Source organism: Marmota marmota, unplaced genomic scaffold, assembly GCF_001458135.2.
Source record: "Marmota marmota marmota unplaced genomic scaffold, marMar, whole genome shotgun sequence".
Taxonomy (NCBI): domain Eukaryota; kingdom Metazoa; phylum Chordata; class Mammalia; order Rodentia; family Sciuridae; genus Marmota; species Marmota marmota.
This window is the reverse complement of record NW_025999853.1, coordinates 1,670,138-1,682,230: the sequence shown is the minus strand read 5'-3', so window position 1 is coordinate 1,682,230 and position 12,093 is coordinate 1,670,138. Positions and strand designations below refer to the sequence as shown.

General features: G+C 55.8%; 1 protein-coding gene across 1 annotated transcript in view; it reads right to left on the bottom strand.

The window, feature by feature from the left end:
- The window catches only part of Cacng2 (calcium voltage-gated channel auxiliary subunit gamma 2), a 108,759-nt gene that overhangs the window by 95,710 nt on the left and 956 nt on the right, over positions 1-12,093 (bottom strand). The window lies entirely within an intron of this gene.

Genomic DNA, 12,093 nt, shown 5'->3' with positions numbered 1-12,093 from the left:
CCCCCCCCCCCCCCCGCCACGCAGGCAGGTTCTCCTGAGAGACCCCAGAGAGCACACGGCCCTGACACCCCGACTGCAGCCCAGGGCCCCGCTCGGACCTCTGACCTCCAGAACCGCAAGCGCCTACGTTTGCCTTGCTGGACGTCACTAAACGACCGTTCCTGGGTCCAGCCGTGCTCGGAGGAGAGCCCCCTCCCCCTCCCTCCTGGTAAGGGACACTGACAGCAGCCCCCGAGCCGTGGATGGCCGGCCCTCGTGGGGAAAGGCCTCCTTCCTCTCGCACCTCTGGTCCACCCCTGCCCGCCAGGGAGAGGGAAGCTGAGGCGCTGGTCAGACGGGCTGGGCCTGGGAGGGAGGTCCTTGTCCTCAGGGTCGAGGCCAAGAAACAGGCCGCTCGCCAGAGGCTGCGTGGGATTTAGGTCCACGTCCCCAGGCCCCGCTGGCTGTGCCCCGCAGCCTGGCTTCTCGACACCAGCCACACCTGGGAGCTGGGAACGCAGCACCTCAGCATCCACCCGGCCCTGAGTCAGCATCGGCCAGCAAGGTCCCTGGGGAGTCTGCTGCCCAGAGCCAGAACTGCACTCTCTCCTTGACCCCACCCTCTGGGCAGCTTTGGGCGATGCCATTCTCCTCCTCTGCTTAGGGCCTTTTCTGTCCTGTTTGGCAAACTCCTATTCACCCTGCAGAGCCCACTGCCTACAGCGCTTCCTTTAGGATCCCTTTCCTGACTTTCTCACACGGAGTCACTCTCTTCCTTGGCCTGTGTGTGTGTGTGTGTGTGTGTGTGTGTGTGTGTGTGTGTGTTCTACCACTGAGCTGTATCCTCAGCCCTTTCTCTGTTTTATTTTGAGGCAGGGTCTCACTAAGTTGCTGAGGCTGGCCTTGAACTTGTGATCCTCCTCCCCCGGCCTCTGGAGTCGCTGGGATTACAGGTGTGCACCACTCTATGTGGCCTCACATGTGCTTTTGCCAATATTCCCGCTCACTGACTCCTTCAGAGCTGGGGCACATCTGTTGACACCTAACAAACATTTATGAAGCACCTACTATGTCCCAGGTGCTGATCTCAGCCCTGGTTACTAGGTACCGAAGACAGACGGATCCAGAGAACATAAATATAATAAGAAAAATCAAACAGGGAGGAGAGGCTGGAGGGGGCTGCCGTCCCCCCGGGGACTGGCCCGTCCTTGACTCAGGACGCAGCACAGAGCCGCCAGCTTTCAGCTTGGACCTGGGCGCTCTCCCCGACCACGCGGTGTGTCTTGAGGTTCGAGTGTCTCCTGGGCCATTGCTGGGCAATGTTCTCCTACTCAGAAACCCTTGAGTTCCCCCTTCTCTCTGAAGCCCAGGGTCCCCCAGCAAGTCCCCCACCTCCGGGGATAGTGGCCGCGTGGACTGCCTCCCAGGCACCTGGCATTTGGTTATTGAACGGCGCCTGGCAGGGGGTTGGTCGGTACAACAGGGAGCTCTTCCCAGGCTGGGGTCAAGGTTAGAAAATGTCACCCTCTGGAAAAGCAGCTCCCGAGAGACCCAAGAAGCAAGACTCGTCTGTCTGAAGCGCCAGCTCGGGGGACACCCAGGAGGGGAGTGGAGGAGGCTCGCCCCTCGGAGGAGGGTGGACATGGGCACTTATCTACGGCTGCCCGGCTTCCTGCCTTCCTCCGTGACACCAGCCCCTGCAGCCTGGTGTGGCTCTAGTGACACTTTCAGCTGTCGAGACAAAGACTCTGCCTTCAATTTGCCACCGGCGCGGAGTCGAGTTTGCAAACTCAGACGCCCACGGAGCCAGGCAAAGGCCACCCAGCCAAGCAGCCACTCGGGACGCTCTGGAGTGTGGGGACTCGGGGACATGCAGGCCTGCACTGAAGGGACATCTGTGCCCAGCTCCCCTTCTTGCTGCCCAGCAGGCCTGGGCCTGGGGTTACAGTGTCTTTGGCAGGAAAGTTCTGGAGCTGATGAGCATTCGAGGGCCCCGCACAACTCCCTCCCCACCGCTCTTTGCACCTGCGAGGATGGCAAATAATAACCGTGGCACCAGCCAGCACCAGGCGAGGGCAGCAGCCTGCAGCACCTCGTGCCCACTCCCAGGGAGATGCAGGGTTCGCCCCCTTCCCAGGTGAGAGATGGACCTGGAAGGTCAGAGTCCTGCCCCAGGCACAGAGCTGGTGAGCAGGGCTGGGACCCAGCTGTTGGAGGCGGAGCTGACAGGAGGGGCCTGGCTGGGGTGGAGCGCAGGGTGTTGGGGAGGGGGCTGGGGAGAGTGTGAGCTGCTGCGCACACCCCGGGACCGGGACGTTGGTCAGAGCGGCATGGCAGGAGAGCAGCAAGGTTCACCCCCACCCCACAAGCTGCAAATGTCCCTAGGTTGTGAGGTCCCCCTCTGTGTTCAGAGCAATGAGAAAATCTGTCCACCCCTCTGATGTCCCCCTCCCCCTGGGCAAGGAGCATGTCCCAGTTGAACCTTCTAACTGTCGACTAGTTCATCGTGCACAGGAGTAGAAACAGTGACTTCCACCCAGCACACCCTCAACTACGCAAAAAAAAAAGTGTTTAGAGATTTGGGGTTCAAGGAAGAATTGTAAACATAATCAGTGTAACAGAAGCCTTATTCAGGTTCTGGGATTTGAAAGACCTGGGTTGGAATTCCAGCTTTGTCACTTTGCTGTGTGACCTTGGGCATGATGGTTAACTTTTCTGATCCCCTTCAGATGGAGACAATGGGTATCTGAGGAAATGTGGAGATTAGATGAGCGCTAACCTCTGCAGAGCACCTAAACCAGTGCTTAGCACAAAAGAAGGACTCAGTGAGTGACTCTTCTCGTTGTCACTACCACCAAGCACTGCAGAATGGCCGTCCTGTAGGGCAAAAAGAAATGGGGGGTGGGCTGGGGATACAGCTCAGCTGGTAGAGTGCTGGCCTCGCAGGCTCGAGGCCCTGGGTTCAATCCCCAGCACCGCAGGAAAAAAGAAAAAAAACAAAAACAAGAAACAAAAAAGAAAAAAAGAAATGGGGGTGGGAGAGTTTTCAATCTTAGGGAAAATTCAACAAGGATAAAGGATGAGACCTGCCCTCAGGAGGGGAAGACAGAGCCCAGGGCGGGGGAGAGGTGACATGGGAGTAAGTGACACTGTAAGCAGGGACAGCCAGGGGCAAGTGCCATGGGGCAAAGCCGGGCTGCAGGAGGGTCTGGGGCCAGGACTCAGGTCTCCAGGGAGCCCTGCCTGGCCGTGGCCCAAGTGAGGCCCGCTGGGTCCTGAGCTGTGGGTGACTGTGGAGGTGAAGCAAGGGTCCAGTCCCCGGAGGGTGAGGCCTCGGCACCTTCGTAGCAGCTGGAAGACCAACCGAGTGTCAGGAGCAAGGGTGGCACTCCTCAGCCACACCAGGCTGTGAAGCCAGTCCCTGGGCCAGGCAGCCACCGACCAGGGTTTCATCCAGGGGAACGGGCCTGGTGTCCGGGAGACCAGCCTGGCTACTTCCTGAAGCTTTAGGGCAAGGCGGTGGCCTGGGGGGCCCTGCAGGATGCCCGGGGGAAGCCCTGCTGGTCTCACGGGCTCTGCAGACGGTGGCTGTCCCAGCCGAGCGGGAAAAGAGGCTGGTCAGAGGTGGCTGGGAGGTTCCCTTCCCAAGCTGGTCAGTCCCCTTGGCTAGACTGGGAGCCCCCTGGCCTTTACTGTCACATCCCTGAGCACTCTGTCCATGCTGGGTTCTAGACCAGGCTTTGGGGACCGTGGTAGCTGGGCAGACAGGTCCCGCCCTCGTGGAGCATGCAGTCCTACAGGGGACTCGAATCTGAGCAAGCGAATGCTCAGAAAGAAGACAAAAAAATGAAAAATCAAAGAAAAAATGAAAAGAGGGCCACAGGATTGAGGCCTGCTGCAGCTAAGGTGGTCAGGAGGCCTCCTGAGGGAGGGGCATCTGGGCACTGGCTGTCTGCGTGCGTGTTGGTAGCCGAAGCACCTGTCACATAGTAGTAGTTCAGTAAAGCTAGTTAGACGGGGGGGGGGCGGTCTGGATGGGCTCCTGTGGTTGACCACTCTTACCTCCTCCCCTCTCCTGACCCTCTGTTTACTGTAACTCACATGAAGCCACCCAGTTCCCCGGGCGGCCTGCTCTCTGTGTCCAGCGCCTGCCCAGGAAATCTCTCATCCCGGAGAATGGGAAAGCCCGGTGTGGCCCTCCTGGCTCACCACCCTCTGGGCTTCCCTTTCTTCCACGCTGAAATGCAGAACTGCTCTGTGCGTGCTCCCTGTCCCCTGTCACCTCCCGGCCCTCCTCAGCCTTCTGCCTTCCAGGGCTTCCTCCTGGGCTCCTGTGTGACGGGGCATGCCACTCCTCGGTCTGAAGTGCCCCTCCTTTCCTGAGCCTGCTCATCCACACTTTGCACCCTTCAGAACCGGATTCCCTGTACCACGTTCCCCAATCTCTGTGCCCCCAGTCCCCAGAGCCCTCTGTGCCGGTTTCGGGGTGTGCCCGCCAACGTCTCTGTCCACTGGTAGAGCTCCTCCATAGCTGAGTTCCTCCAGGATGGCGGCTGAGCCTTCTACTCACAGCACCTGGCAGTGCTCAGGGACACGCTGTTGAGCAGAGAGCACCGTCACCCTGCCCCTGTAGGAGACTTGCGGGTAAACCAGGTTCCTCTGCCCCAGGCTGCTTCCCGGGGCCGAGGCTGGGCCCCAGCTGCAAGCTGGAGAGACCCCGGGGCTCCCTCTGCACCTGCCTGGGGTCTCCCTGCCCGCAATGGGCTTTCCATCTTCCTTCGGTTCTAAGACCCGTAGTTTAAATTTCAAGGTTTCTGAAATCAGGATGTGTCTTGTAATCAACGTGAACATTAAACCTGCCCCCCCCCCCAGGCTGTTTTTAGGTAGATCTTAATTTTATGATCAGCGGTGCCTCAGAACCCAGAGGTGACGGAACAGGGAGGAGACAGCCACTTCTGCACCCAGGAGAAGGAGCCAGGGCCCTTCTCCACCCCGTTCCTATTTTCAAAAAGTCTCCAGGTGATGGGGCTGAGGGTGTGGCCCAGCGGAGGAGCTCTTGCCTTCGAGGCCCTGGGTTCGATCCTCAGCACCACATAAAAATAAATGAATAAAATAAAGGTACTGCGTCCAACGTCAACTAAAAAGTAAATATTAAAAGAAAAAAGTCTCAAGGTTGTAACTGAGCTTCATCCAGATTCCTGCTCAAATCTCCAAGATCCTATCTGGCTGTAAAAGGAGCCAGGGACCCTTGGAATTCGTGGGAGGGTGATAAGGAGAGGCCACAGGTGGCAGAGGACGACGAGGAAGGTCCCCCGGCCTGCTCTTAGGATCCCCGCTGGGCTCCCTCCCAGGGTGGGGAGCGGTCGCCACTGCCTTCCTGTGTTTCCCAGAGTTGGCACCAGGTCCCCGTCCTCGCCCCCACTCTTTGCACTTAGTGAAAGGAAATTCAGTGAATTCAGTGGAGTCCCTTGTCCCGCCCTCTGCATGGTGGCCCGGGGAAGCTGGGAGGCAGAAAGATCCCTGCATTCAGCCTGGGGCGCAAGAGGAGAGCGCCAGGCAAAGGCGAGAGAAGGGCTGTCCTACCCCCAAAGCAACCTGCAGACAGGCGTTACCATCCCCAGTGAAGAGATGGTGAGAGGAAGGCACAGAGACTGAATTAAGTAGTCCAAGGTCACACAGCTAGACACCAGAAGCCAGAGACAAAAAGTCTAAGCCTTCAGCAAGACTAACAAGGTCTTAAAAGCAAGCAAGACTAACAAGGTCTCGGGGGTTCAGATCACGTTCACATCCCCTTCCCACCATCCAGCCCCAGCCGAGGACACCCGGCTCCAGCGCCTGGCTTCCCGCCACTGGTCTCACTTCTGCACTGGATGTCCCCCCACTTGGAACATTCTTTCTTTCTCTGTCACCGTTAACTCCAGGCGGCCCTCCAGCTCTCCATGCCCGTCCCTCCTCCTCAGGGAACACCCTAACCCAATGCCACCCCCTCCCAGCCCCTCCCAGCCCGCGCTGCGGCAGCCACAGTTCACTTCACAAGCGCAGGAGACGCGTTGGAGCCCGGGTCTGTGGCCTCCAGCAGGCTCTGGGGTCCCGAGTCAGTGGCCCCTGAACCACGCTGCTGCCTGTGACGTCTCCGTCCCTGGCCTAGCACTTGCGACTCGTTGAGCGCGGGACAGGCCTTGCCGGATGGCAGCTTGAAACCAGGCAGAAACTCGCGGGCGGGTTTCATGTGAATTTGGCTTTTTAGGGGCAAAAAAGGTATTTGAAGCTAAAAAGAGTCATTGAATTTTGATACATTAAAAAATCTCAGTCTGCCTAGGTCTTTTCTCTCCCCACTGCCACCACCAGAAGGTGGACAGTCCTGGGAGGACGTCCCTGCGAGTCTGTGGAGACCCTGGGTGGGGAAGGACAGCGTGGCCGGGATCTGCTCTGGGGGACGCCTGGACCCCCAGCTCTTCCTCCCCGGGCCCTTGTTTTCTCTCCAAGCACATTCTATATTTGTCACTCTTTATTCTGGCCCCTTGTGTGCTGAGCTCTCTCTCCCCTCCATGTTCCCTCCCTCCCCTGTGTTGAGCTCTGCTAGTTTTCAGAATATCAGGAAAAAAAAAAAAAAGAAATCTTTCCACCATTTCTCACTCAAAGAACCCTCCCTGAGCACCAGAGGGGCCACCATTTCTGAACGACACCCTGTGGCAGGCAGTGGGCCTGTGCTTGGTCACCAACAAAGGTGGTTTCCATCTTGCGATGTCATGAATGCTGGGACCCCAGCCATGGGCAGGAAAGGAAAAACCTGGCTCTCACAGGGCTGGTGTCTAGTGGTGAGAGACAGGCTCGATGAGCAAAGGTAGAGGCTGAGGAGGTGGCAGGTGCCTGCTAGACACTAGAATGGGTAAGGAGATGTAGGAGGGGTGGTTGGGGGATTGAGAGCAATTTCAAATAAGATGGTTGGGGACAGGAAGCGAGGACATCTATTCATCTGATCCCTAAACCACCAGCCACCCTGGGAGGAGACTAGGATACTTCCTCTCTTTTAATAGAAAAGGAGACCAAGGCCTGGAGAGGTCCAGCTGTCCCACGTCACATGGCTCAGAGGCTATACGGTGCCTCAGGTGAGCCTGGGTCTGTGGGGCTGGGACATCCCTTCAACTACACCCCAGGACACTCTCTGCACACTTCCATGAGTTACGGGGACGTAAATTTGCTGTTTTAAAAACACTTGCCAACCCCAAACCAACGGATCGTTCACACCGAGGCCGGGTCCAGACTGAAGGGCAGAAAATGAAGGGGCGGAGGGTGTGTTCACCTGAGCTCGGTGGGAGGGATTGGGTGCTGCCTCCCTCAGCCTCTGGGCCTCAGCTCGCGGGACAGAGGAGTTAGGACAGAGGGCATCACCCCGAAAGGTGCCGGTGCTCGAGATGGCAGCTGGGGGATGGGGTGCAGGGGGGTGCACCCAGAGCAGAATCCCAGTCACCGGCCAGGTGGATGGCGCAGAGCCCTCGAAGTCTCCAGGGAAATACAGTCCGGGGTCCCAAGGGCCCCATAAAGTCTGGCTCAGACACTTTGGGCCTGCGACCTCAGCCGGCAGCCCACTCACACGTGGAGAGGCAGCCAGGGCCGGCCTGGGTGCCAACCCTGGGACCCACAGGTAAGTAAGGGGCAGGTCGGGCCAAGGTGGGGGTGAGAAGGGTGGGGTGCCCACCTGGCTGTATGGGAAATGCCACTTAGAACCAGACAGGCCTGGGGAAAGTTTCAGGGTCCTGAGAATTAGATGGGAGGTTCACTAGGACATAGAAGGTTCTGGAAAAGCTAAATAAGCCTGGTCCATGACAATGCCTGCTCTCTGCCCAGAGGCGTCTGGTACTGATGAGATGAAACCCAGCTTTGGTGAGTGTAAAAGCAGAAACGGGAGGATGATCGTCTAGTGCTGTCTTCCTTGCTGCGGAGGCTGGGCGTTCTTTAACTTTCCTTGAATAATTGGTCTCCACTTTAACCAGTTAGGATCCGTGAAGCACCGGTGGCTAGCTCCTTTTGAATTTTCTTATTTTGTAATAATAGTCTCATGACTCATTATTATTATTTTTTTAAATAAAAGATGTTCCAGGAAGAACAAACAAATCATTCTGACTTCTTCCCTCCCCTCTCTCTCTTTCTCCCTCCTTTCTCCCTCTCTCTCTCACTTGATGTTTGCATTCATTTCAGTAATTAAAAGAATTTCTGAGCCCATCCATTGATCACTATTTCTGATGCACCTACTGTGTGTGGAGTTGCTAAAGAAAGTCCCATTAGCTCAGGGATCATGAAGCAGTTCGCACGCCGCGTGGAGGCCCAGCAGGGCCATCTGTAAGCTCGTCCACGCTTGGAGGCCAGAGTGTCCGGGAGAGGCTGCCGGCTCTCCTACACCAAGGCCGTTTCCTTTCCCCCTGCGGAGCGGCAGAGCCAGGGCCGAGCAGAGTCTAGAACACTCCACCCCGTGCAGGCTGCTCCAGGGCTGTGCAGCTATGAACTTGGGAAAGAGCGTGCGGGACGACGGAGACACTGCTTGCTCGACGAGAGGGAGGACCTAGAATGGCTGTCAGGTCCTCTGTGAGCAGCAGCTGTGAAGGGGACACGGTGGCAGTGCCGAGGGAACAGGAGCTAGAGAAGTGGGCAGAGGGACCCAGTCAGCCTGGACGGGCAGCATGATTCCTGCTGCCCCTCAGACCATAAGGCAAAGGGGCAAGAGAGAATAGGGCCCCGGAGGTGTGTTCCTGTTCCGGACCCTGCTGCCCAGTGACCAGCTCCTCCTCTGCAGGGCAGAGGGGAGAGGGGCCAGGAGAGTTAACCGAGTGAACCTGCTGTCCCCTGGACACCAAGTTTCCTTTAGGGGTTAACAGAGGTTAATGCCCTGATCAGCAAGCCACCACAGGCCCACAGACGCCTCCCTCGGAGCAGCCGGTCCCAGTGTCCTCTTGTGGATTGCACCAAGCTCCTCCCCGAAACACCGATACGTCCCCCCACCTGGACGCCTACTGCAGCATTCTTGAAAAGTCTGAGAACTCCTCCTGTCCCTCGGCAGCCCCTTTGTACCCATGTACACCTGCCCCCAGCCTCATCCCCTTCCTCAAGTCCCACTCAGGACACCGCCTGCTGGAAGTTCAAGTTCACGCTCACATTTCAGTATCTACTCTGCAGGGGGAAAGGTAAGGGCCAAGGTTGTTTTCTCTTGATTCTTGTCCCTCCCCCGCCCCCCCGTTTGTCCTAACAGGTGGCCGTGTCCCTTCTGATTCTTCTGTAGACTAATGAACTTCAAAAGCAGCAACAGAAGCAAGGAAATATTTCCTAATTCTTATTTTCATCCAGAGGTGAATGAAAATATCATCTTGGGAGATAAAAACAAAGCCCTGGTGGGAGCCAAAGGGTAAAGAGATCAGAGGGAGACGGGCTTGTTTTTCATCTGCAGTTATTAGCAGCGTCTCGGAGAGACGATTTGAAATCCATTCACAACTTCTCAGGTGTGGGCAGAACACATAATTAAAGAGGCCATGGAGGGACCTTTTTGGCAAGTCTAGTTACCTACAAAAAATCACAGGTCGGAGAACCCGAAGCGCTGGTAACTTGACCTCCCCAGAGGCCGGCTCTGTCTTGAATGCTTGGTCCGAAAAGCAATCACACCAACCATCTCCAAGAACCGTCTACGCCAACTTCTGGAAATAAGTGAACTTACAATCTTTGGAAATCATTGCAGCCTGAAAATATGACTCACCGAGTGGCCACGATCCAGTTTCCTAAGATGGTCCCAGGCCCGCAAAGCCCCAAATACGGACAGAAGCTTTGGAAAATAAGGGCCAGGTGAACTGGGCCCTGAGCACCAGCCCTCCCTGGGCAGGCCTTGGATCCACGTGGACAGGAAACATCAGCCCTAAAGAGACCTGGCCAGCCCGCCCCTCGCCACCTGGAGGCAAGTGCCTGGGGCTGGGCACCCGGGAAGACCACTGGACAGTGCCAAACCCACAGCTTCTGTGAGCATCACAAGACCTTTGGGAAGGATTGCGACTCTAACCCTTCAGCTGGTCCAGGCTGGAGGAGGGGGTGCGGTTTGGATTGAGTTAAAGTGGGTGGCCAGCACATTTGGAGATCGGACGCCAACCAGACAGAATTTCAATGAACATACTTAAGCCTTACAATGCACAAGTGGCCCACAGCCACCTCTAGACCCCTCGCTTTCTGGGAATTAGAAGATGTTTCAAAGATCACAGTGTTGAGCATTTGTAAATAAAACCCTGATTTTAAAAAGTCTGTTTATACCAAGTCACCAATATCTGATGATATTTCACCTAAAATAATATCCTGTCTTTCCTCTAATCTCTTGCCCACCTATCTCCATCCATCTAACTAAAATCCAAGAGAGGCAAATCGGCGCTAAGATCACTTCCCTAAAGCACTCCTCGTTGACTTCCCTTCCCTTCTCTTCGGGAATAAAAGTCTGCCATGAATGTTTCATTAAGAGGAAAACAGTCTTTTCACTGCCGACGACCAGCGGTATGCAGGCTTTTCCTTTGGTAAGGTGGGGTGTGTATGAGTGTGTTTAAAACAGTCCCTATTAATTTCCTGAAACCGACTCTGGCTGGGAGAGCGTGTGGCATTCAGCATAGAGGTCCTCTGCAGAATATGTTAAAGGCAGCGGCTTGGATGGAGAGAGGGCACCAAATGCAGTATGCGTCAAACAGACCATGGCTCAATGAAGTCACTTAGCTATTCAAAACATGTTCAGCCGTCACTCAACCATTCGCACCAAGAATGTTGGGAAGGGGACATGGAATTTGTGCTCTCTCCCAGACGTAACCATTTCCCAAAGAGCAGCTTTGGCTCAGTTTGGGTCAGACCCTGGGGCCACATTAGTTTCTGCCTCTGCCGTCCGATTCTCCCTCTTCTCCCCCACCTCCTGGCCTCCCTCCCTGCATCGCCATCCCATGTCCAGCTTAGCAAACAATCCTGCGGTGCCTGCTTCCCAGACCCGGCCTCCGGTCTTGGTTCACATCAGAAGCAGAGCACATAAACCCCGCTTTCCACGCAGACACATATGCACCTTGGTGCACGTCTCCCTATGGGTGGCTCATGCACACAGACATACAGCTATGCAAATGCCCTCGCTCACATGAAAGTCTGTTGCTAAATGCAGCTCGTATGACCCGCAGAGTTTTTTCTGTGTGTCCCACGGCACACGCCTTCATGCACACCCTGGCCTCACAGCCTCGACACCATGAGGGCCCCCCTGGCCGACAGAACCCTGCACACACGCCTCAGTGGTCAGTGCCAACTACTGACCCCCTCCCCGGCCTCACTGCTCCCCCATTCCCCTCAACCTCCCCATGCCCGCGCCTCCCTCCCTCCCTCCCCCTCCCTCCCTGCACAATGCTGACTCCACTCGCTGCTGGATGACAGACATGTCACTCTGTGTGAAAGGGAATTGGTCCTCAGCCTAACCCGCAAGTGAATTGCTGTTTATTAGAACTTGGGCTTGTTTCCTGTGAGAGACGTATGTATTTTTAGACTTTGTAAACGTTAACACACACACATGCACACGCAGCCAGCCGCCTCGAACGATCTGTGTGGCTCATAGACATTACGAAATGCTCTTGAACTCAGCCTGAGATCCTGGAATAATTAGGATTTACCAAATAAGGATTCTTAGAAATAGCAGGTTTTTTTCTTTTTTAAAAAAGAAAGAGATTTAAAGAGGGCGATGCGTCTGAGACTTTCGGAGAGTCAGGGGAGAGGAGAAGGAGGACGTTTTTGAATTCTTCATTGCCAGCAGATGAGCATCACTGAGGGAAGCAATTATTTCCCCTCCTCATAGATGGAGGGCTAAACCCAAAGCAAATCCTAATGATTCCGGTGCAGGCAGAGCCCATTTGACTTTTAAAGACATTCTCTGGTTTCCATCATATCATGGATGGTGCCAATGAAGAGGTCGGGGAAGGGGGCGGTGGAGGGGAGAGAGTGGAGTACGGTTTTTGCTTATTGATTTTCTTTCCTCTGAAAGTAACCCGACCAACCTTGATCCGTGGTGGAAGGGAGGGAAGTAAGAAAATGGTGGAATGTAAAGGGGACTTATTTGGAGGAGGGTGGGGAGGG